We start from the raw sequence: 9,125 nt of genomic DNA, 5'->3' as shown, positions 1-9,125 counted from the left end.
CCTCGCCCTCGCCCTCGCCCTCGCCCTCGCCCTCGCCCTCGCCCTCGCCCTCGCCCTCGCCCTCGCCCTCGCCCTCTCCACCTCCTCCCGTCCGCATGGACGTGATCTTTCCCTGGGTTTTTTCTTTTCACCCACCCCACGCCCGCGTCACTGCTTTTTTTTAATTTTTTTAATTTTTTTTTTGCTTTTCCATACACAGCCTGGGACACGATAAATATGTACCTGTCTGCCTGTGAAACTTAAACCCCGCCACGCTCACGTTTTTTTCTTTCGTGCTGCTGCTGCTGCTGCTGCTGCTGCTGCTGCTGCTGCTGCTGCTGCTGGTGGTGGTGGTGGTGGTGGTGGTGGTTTTTTTAAACATTTTTCTTTAACATTTTTTTTTAAGACATATTTAAAATTAGCTTCAGGTACACGAATCAATATAATACACATTTACCATCTGTATCCCTCACACAGTGACAACCCCGCTCCTCCCACGCTCACCGTTTTTATGACTCGTCTACATTTGACGGCGGCGGCGTCGACCCCGAAACCGAGCGACCCGAGTGAAATGTCGCCGTCCTCTCGCAAAGGGTGCGCGACGGATGGACTCCCGATGATGATGAGGGCGGAGGGACGTGTTTCCGTCCGTGGAAATGGCTGAATCCGCACCGGAGTCGCTGGGACCGGGCGGGCGCCTCGGGGATGAGACGATCTCCCGGGCCGCCCTGGAGGCCTCAACCGGCGAAGGTGGAGCGCGGGGTAGGCCGTCCGTCGACGCGCGGCAAACGTCCCCGTCTCAGGGGCGTTCGGAGAGAAAAGTTTCCAAGGCCGGGTCGCTTCCGCTACGGGGGCATCCCCCGCCCGCTGCGCCCCGGCCCTGAAACGCGGGTCCCGCGCCGCATCGGGACGAGGCCGAACTCCCCTGTCGGTCGGTCGGTCGGTCGGTCGGTCGGTCGTCCCGTCCGTCCCGGAGATCACTGATCCGTCGTCCTGCCCTGCGACCGTGGTGCTGGGAGTCGGGCGCCAGCCGACTTGGGGGCCGGGCGATCTTTTTCTGGCCTCCCTCCCGGTGAGGTCGACCGAGAGGAGCGGGGCCGAGGTGGGTGGGTGGGTGTGGGGGCGGGGCCGAGGTGGGTGTGGGGGCGGGGCCGGGGCCGCGCATGGCCGGAAGAAGGGCGTGGGGCGCGGGAGAGGGGTGGCGGGAGGCGGGTGTGCGCAGCCTGCGCGCGTCCGGGAGCGGGGCGCGGTTTACAGGGAGGTGTGGATGGTACTCGGAACAGCGGTGACTGACAATCGTTAGCACGAAATACGCCATCGTTTATGGATCACACCGAGAAGGGCCTACGTGTACCTATGTGATGAACTATCCCCGTGACCGTCGTTCGCCGTTGTCCGCACCACACGGAAAGTCTTCCCTCTGGCCACGAAGGGTGTTTATTTCTCCGGTGGACCGAAGAGAACGACAGAGGGGCTCTCCGCCCGAAAGCCCGAAGCGCGCCCCTGGGACGACCGGCCCCGGAAAGCGAGGGTCTGGACCGAACTGGCAGCCTCGCTCGTTTTTTGTTTGTTTGTTCGATTGTTCTTTTCCTCGTTTTCTTTTTTCCCACCTCCCCGCCTCCCCCCACAACAGACGACGCCCCACCCCGTTGCCGCGCCCTCCCCACCCCCCCCCCCCCCGACTAGAGTTCCTGAGCGACGGGGGAGTGACAGAAAACATTCCTCTCCCCCCCGCCCCCCATCGAATACGTAGAACGCCCCTCTTCTAGTCAGCCGTCCCTCCTCCAGCTTCCCCGGCCCCCGGCAACTACTTCTATTTTGAACGGAAATCCCCACCCACCCCCAAACCCGCACCCCCACTCTGGGCACCAGAAAGCTTTCTCGTTCCTCCACCACCACCACCACCGCCACCACACACTTCGATTTGAGTCTGTCCTATGCGGGGGGGCGGGGCGGGGCGGGGCGGGGGGGGGGAGATGTGTCCTACACGACTAGGTTGAGAAACAACGGCTTGAATCCGAGTGAGTGAGTGTGTGTGTGTGTGTGTGTGTGTGTGTGTGTGTGTGTGTGTGTGCCGAAGAAGGCGGTGGGGAAAGACAAAAACAAATAACTTTTCAGAACAATACCCATGGCCAGTGTCATTAACTGACTAGCTCCTCCTTAGCCGTCTCTGCTCTCTCCTCCCTCCCTCCCTCCCTCCCTCCCTCCCTCCCTCCCTCCCTCCCTCCCGTCCCCGAACCCCACCACCGAAGAAGTGAGTGAATGGAGAAGTAAGGCGACTCAAAAGTCACACCTGATTCAAAGTGTCGATGCTGTGAAGGGCTTTTAGATGCTAGAGCTCGCCCCGCCTGCCTCGCCTTTGGAACGGCAGCGCCTACGCCTACTGTCACGGAGGAATGACCTTCATTCGCCCCGACGGGAAGAAAATATTCCCTTTGGCCGAACCCTGGCTTTTCACACTGCAGATGACCCCCTGTGACAGGCGCAGGGAGCAGCTCCCTGACTCCGATTCGGGGAGACGGTGCTTTGGTGTGTGTGCGCGCGTGCGTGCGCGCGCGCGGCGGCCCAAGGGTGGTAAAACCAGACACCGCCTATCATTCATTGATCGTTTTAACCGTTTCTGAGTGTACGGTTCGCTGGCATGGGGTCCCTTCACGTCCTTGTGGAGGACACACGAAGGGGCCGCAGACTAAACCTGAAAAGCCCGGGGCGGGGGTGGGGGAGGGGACGGCGGCCTGTCAGCCTCTACGGAATCGGAGGGCCGAGATGAACCGCACGGGACGGTCCGAACGTGAAACCTCCTGACTGAAAGAGGGTGGGTCGTGGCTGGCCGGCCGTCAAACCTTTGGCCTGTGGCTTCCTTGACAGAGGTCGATCTGTACCCGAAGGGAGCCTGCCCGTCTATTGTCTTTTGGAGACGACGTACATACACACGCCCTTGGAATGTCAGAGTCATCCTTTTTCCGGATGCCCTCGGGGCGCGACCCGACGCACCCGGACCCGGGAGGCCTGGGAACCTCTCCTTGCGATCTCGTTTCCCCGAACACCATCTCCGTGCCCGGTGGTACGCGTTCGGGATTCCCTGTCGCGTGTTCGCGCGTCTAAAAGAAGTACGTGTCTCTCTGTTTTGCTTTTTATCATCCGTTCCCCGAGATCTCCCCGCGGGTGGACCTCACGTGACCCTCCTTCCGTTCCCCCGCCCCGCCCCCGTTGATCGCGATGGAGAAAAGGAAGCCGAGGAGGGAAGGGACTGCCGTTCCCCGGAGCGCTTTCCGAATCCGTTGAGGTTTTCCTTCCCGGCCTTCACGGTCACTTTGGCTCAAAGAATCACCGTGGCTCACGGAAACTCGTGAACGTTCGGAAGTCCGGTCTCCTGAACTCTGTTAGTTAGCTTTTGATGATTGATTGATTCATTCATTCATTCATTCATTCATTCATTCATTCATTCTTTTTTTTTTTTTTTTTTTTTTTTTTTTTCATTTCGGTGTTATAGTTTATTTAGCCCAGTGTAACCAAATTATTATCATGTGGACATAAAATCATATTTGAAGTTATTCGCGAGGTTATCTTGCACTCTTCTCTTAACGCTAAACCTTCAGAACGCAGTCTGTCCGTTACCACTACAGCCCATCTCCTTTCGGTCTAGGCACACTTCAAGGGCTCCACAACCTCGTGTGGCCGGTAGCTGCTGTGCTGGACAGAGCTGATCTAACCAACTGCGTCACGGCTCTAAGAATCTTGGAAAGGTACTTTCCTTTGGCTGCTCTTTTCACGTGTTCTTCCTTGAAGGCGGACCGCTGGCTTTTACATCTCTCGGGATACCCTACCTGACCGGCACTGGATACCGTGAATGCGTGACTATCTAATTTACTTCCGTGCCCCTTAAATCCCCCCACCCAAACGCGTATTTAAGCCTGAACGCCCAAGACTCCAATGCGATCTCTTTGATATCTTAAAGTGAGCTGCTGAAACCATTCGGGAAGCTATACAGCTTTAGTTGGCCGGTCGTTTCCACATCACCTCGGTGCTGCTGCAGGAGTTCACTGAAAGCCAAGACCGCAAACTTTGTCATCCTTTGACTTCAAAAAGTCAATGTGTCGCTGAGCGCCTGCGGCCGGCCCGAGCCGAGTTGCTCGGTAACGTTTGGGACAGACGCCCAGACGCCACCGTGCAGTAAACCGGGCCCTTTTCCCTCGAGCAGGAGGAAGTGGGGACCCGTGGCGGAGCGGGAAGGGAGGGGTTCCTTCCCAGCCCCGGTCCTGCTGTCATGCACACCCACGAGTCAAGGGGGCTTGGTCTCCTTTATGGCACCCGCCTGCGGTAAGCACGGTGGGCCTCTGCCCCAGCACCTCCACCCATGTCACCTTCAGCCCGGGCTTCCCTTCGTACCTCAAGGAACCTCCCGGGGTACAAGTCTGAGCGCTGTTCTTTGAGGAGCTCGAGAGGTCCCCGAAGATGAACTGGCCTCCTCCCCTTCCAACTTAACCTCAGCTCTCAGCTCCCAGCTCCCAACCTCCAGGACTCTTCTGTCAGCACGAGGGCCTCGCTATCAAAATCATCAACTCTCGGCCTCACCTCTTCTTTCTCTGGGCAGGGCTGTGCTTGTGAGGCCTTCCAGGATCTCCTTCCTTCCTTCCTTCCTTCCTTCCTTCCTTCCTTCCTTCCTTCCTTCCTTCCTGTCCTCCCTCCCTGTCCTCCCTCCCTGTCCTCCCTCCCTGTCCTCCCTCCCTCCTTGTCGGAGCCTGCCGACGAGACGAACGGTTCCTGAAGTGGGGAGTGAGGATTGAGAAAAAATTGGACAAGAGACAAAGATGGGATCGGGAGGGCGAGCAGTTCTGACTAGACTGCTGCCCCTACTTTATTTTTCAGCTTTCTTTTATACACACAGAAACAAGAAGGTTACATAAAGCGGCTGAGGCAGCAAGTACAGATTAGTTATGTTTTCTCAAAGTTTGGCCCTGACTGTTCTTAGACCTTTAGATATTTTCCCATTCCCAGGGTAGCAGGTGTCTGTTTGTTCTTTATGCTTATCGGAGTTCCCCTTAGCGATCCTCCCAAATTCTGCTTGAAGTTACATTTTCTTAACCCTTAATGCTCCGGCTCCCTACATATCCCCCTTTTTTATTTTTATTTTTTGAGATCGTGTCTGGCTTAGGTAGTCAGTACAGACATTCTCACTTACCCGTCATTGGATATCGATCATCAAAGCGATCGACTCCTGTCTTAGGTTGTAAAAACGCTTACTGATCATTACCCGTCATTGGCTACCGATCTCCTTTGGGGTTAGACAGGGGCAGTGGCTTTTGGTTTATTAGCCATGTGGAGCCTTATTTTGTGAATTTCTCCATAAATATCTGTGACTGTCCCCATCACAGCTTTTGCGATGCAGGGGAGGAAACACAGTATCAGGAGGATCACAACAAGTGGAATTACAAGGGGGGGCCATAATTTGAAGCATTGAAGAGTATGATGGAAATACATTGTGAAAACTAGAGACAAGTTTGTTGAGAGTATCAGCTATACCTGTATTTAAAGGAGAGGCCTCTTGCAGTGTCAAGACCTCTTTATGAAACTGGATAAGATCAAGAGTAACATTTTTTCTTACACGGTCTGTGAGACTCATACCTCATAGCAGAAAAATGTTTATTCCACTCACCCTTTGTCTGTTAACAGCCGAAGCATAAAGTCCCATGATGTCTTACCTTCTCAGGGTCAAGTCACTCATATTGTAACAGCTCTGTTGAGATAAGTGGAGAGAACTGATCTTCATTGCCCTCATGACTTCTCTCACAATCAGGTGAGAGAGGAAAGCCAGAGACAGCAGTGGCTTTTGCCAGGCAGGGGGAAGGGGAGGAAAGGCTCCTTTTTGGGTCTTCTAAGGCAGCTCATTGGGGGTCCCCACTCGGTTCCGCCTGGCTTAGGTTGTATCTCCCGTGAGATATCTTACCCGTCTTTGGCTGCGAACCATCTTTTGGGGACCAGACAGAGAGACATGAGGTGTAAACACAAGGATGGAACAGAGTCCCAGAAAGGCACAGTCTTACAGACTCTTCTTTCCTTAAGGAAAGACATGGGGGGGACAGTCGGCTAGGCTGTTGTGTGACTACATCTCCCCCTTTTTTGTTTTTGAAGCATGAGAAACACAGAACGTGCAGTTGTTTCATTTACAGCCCGTTGGAGGGCTATTTGTCCACATCTGAGGACTATGTAAAACAAACAGAACAATAAACAGAACAGCAATATCCCCAGCAAACCCTCTACCCAAAGTCTTTATCCATTTAACAGGGTCTGAAGTGGAAAGTCCTTCTGCAGCTGCGGAAAGTGAGCTTTCCCACACCCTAGGGGCGTGGATGGGTATCTATAGATGTCTCTTTTTCTGTGGGCTGTCGTTCACGGTATGGTTTAACACCGACCAGGAATTCACAAAGGTTTTTTTTTTCCGGACCTGGAGAAATACAAGCAAAGCCTCTTCCCCGTGTTATCTCGCGGGGAGAAGTAGGATCAGCTTTCCCACGTAATATTTTAAACAAAGGTTGTAATTCACCGGTTGTCAACTGCAACTGAGGTCTAATCCAGTTAATGTCTCCCAGTAGCTTTTGGAAATCATTTAACGTTTTTAAACAATCTCGCCGGATTTGTATTTTTTGAGGCACAATGGCCTGAGGCATTAAACAATATCCCAGATAAGAGTAAGGAGGCACTTGCTGAATTTTTTTGGGGGGGGGCTATAACTAGCCCATAATTGTGGAGCTTTTTTGTAAATGAGCAAAAGCAGCAAGCAACTTTGGTTCACAAGAGTGGGCAAGAAGTATGTCATCCGTGTAGTGGATGATGTAAATATCTGAAAATGTCCTTTGGGTAGGTTCTATTGCAGCTGATACAAATTTTTGACACAATGTAGGGCTACTAGCCATTCTCTGAGGTAGCACTAGCCAATGATATCTCTTAAAAGGTTTTTGTAAATTAACAGAAGGAACACTGAAAGCAAATCTAGGGCAGTCATCAGGATTTAAAGGTATAGTATAAAAACAATCTTTTCAGTCCAAAACAATTTTATATGTGTTTTTTGGTGTGGCTGCAGGACAGGGCAAGCCTGTCTGTAAGGCTCCCATTAATTTCATGGTTTTATTAACTTTTTGTAAATCTTGTCATAATCTCTATCTACCAGATTTTTTCTTAATAACAAAAATGGGAGAATTCCAGGGAGAATTGGAGGAAGCAATGTGTCCCTTTTTAACTTGCTCCTGTACTAGCAGCTTGGCGGCTTGAATCTTTTTCTGTTGATAGGGGCCTCGGGCAGTGGATCTAGCCCTGCAACTACACTTGGAGGAGAGCTTCATTGTAACCTAGGCTTCTATTCTGATTGAGCTTCTAATAAAGGCCCAGTCTGTCGAGCCTGAACTAACTGCATTTGAACAGAGAGGGAAGTGAGTGCAGCTTGTAATCTTTGCACCTCTGCTTCCAAGGGGGATCCAGTTTGGGTTGGTCATTTTTAGAGTATCTGATTCCTTTATGTCTAGGATCGATCACATCCCTAACCAAATTCCATAAGGAAAAAGTGTCTACTGGTACTTCAGAGGGTCCATGAGCATCATAATATCCCTGCAAATGCTCTCTTACCTTTTCCCAAGTTTCTAAGTTTAAAGTCCCTTCTTCTGGGAACCAGGGACATATTTGTACTACAAACTCTAAGAATCGAAGCAACGTGCTTCACTGGTTTTAATTCCTCTAGTTTTTAGCATGCTCCTTAATATGTGGGTAAACAGCCTTTTACTGTTCCCCTGTCCCATTTTATTTTACTCCCGACTATGGTATCTCACCGCTTTCGCCAACCTTATTTGACGCGTCTCATTTGCAAGCGGTGTCCTTCACTGATTCCCCAGTATTCGGGTCCCTGTTCGGGCGCCACTTGTCGGAGCCTGCCGACGAGACGAACGGTCCCTGAAGTGGGGAGTGAGGATTGAGAAAAAAATAGACAAGAGACAAAGATGGGATCGGGAGGGCGAGCAGTTCTAATTAGACTGCAGCGCCTACTTTATTTTTCAGCTTTCTTTTATACACACAGAAACAAGAAGGTTACATAAAGCGGCTGAGGCAGCAAGTACAGATTAGTTATGTTTTCTCAAAGTTTGGCCCTGACTGTTCTTAGACCTTTAGATATTTTCCCATTCCCAGGGTAGCAGGTGTCTGTTTGTTCTTTATGCTTATCGGAGTTCCCCTTAGCGATCCTCCCAAACTCTGCTTGAAGTTACATTTTCTTAACCCTTAATGCTCCGGCTCCCTACACCTCCTTCCTGGATAATTGCCACCCTGCAGACATGTTTCTACCTTGGTTCTGACTCACACTCATTACGTTGCAGTGTGAACTCTGCCTCGGTCATCTGCTGCCTGGATCACTGAAAACAATCCAGATCTCTTCCCATCCGGACAACTGCTACCACCTCTCCGAAATTAGCTATTAGGAGTGTAAGGCTTTCTTGTCCCACCCATCCATCCAAACACAACATGGGTGAAAGGAGAAGTCCAGCACGCCCAGTCACTCACTCATGCATTCTAAACTGCCCTCGGGGGGCTTCCTGATGTAGAAAAGCTGACGGACAAGTTCACGAGCACTTAGTGATGCAACGAGATAAATGCCAAGTTGGGAGACAGCTTCACTGACTTCTGCTGTCCGACGTTGGCAGTAAGGAGGATGGCAAAATTTGAGGTTCTTCACTTCTTGACGCAGCAGTTATGGATCGGACAATAAACAAGAGAAATAAGTAAAACGTCACAGGACGTCGGATAGCGATGAGTGCCAAGGAGAGAATACATTGTAGAAGGGGGACATGAATGCATTCTATGAAAGTACGTTCTCAAAGGAACAGTCAGGAAGGTATCTGTCACGATATTAATCGGGAAATACAGTTCGAACGCACAGAACCTGCCTGCAGAAATGCGGCTCATCTTGGCGGGAGCAAACAGGCTGGGATGTGGCTCAGATAGCATTCTGTAAAGTGGGCTTCCATTTCCTCATCTGTGAAATGGGGGGTGGGGAGGGAGGGAGGGAGGGAGCGAGCTCCCACTTAATAAACAGTTCAGCTATTCTAAGAAGCAGGTACTGAGAGACGATTGGGTGTGCAAGAGCACGTTCTAGGGAAAACACT

Source organism: Rhinolophus sinicus, chromosome 12, assembly GCF_057876585.1.
Source record: "Rhinolophus sinicus isolate RSI-liver-muscle chromosome 12, RSI-T2T, whole genome shotgun sequence".
In the NCBI taxonomy this organism is placed as follows: domain Eukaryota; kingdom Metazoa; phylum Chordata; class Mammalia; order Chiroptera; family Rhinolophidae; genus Rhinolophus; species Rhinolophus sinicus.
This window is presented reverse-complemented; position numbering follows the sequence as displayed.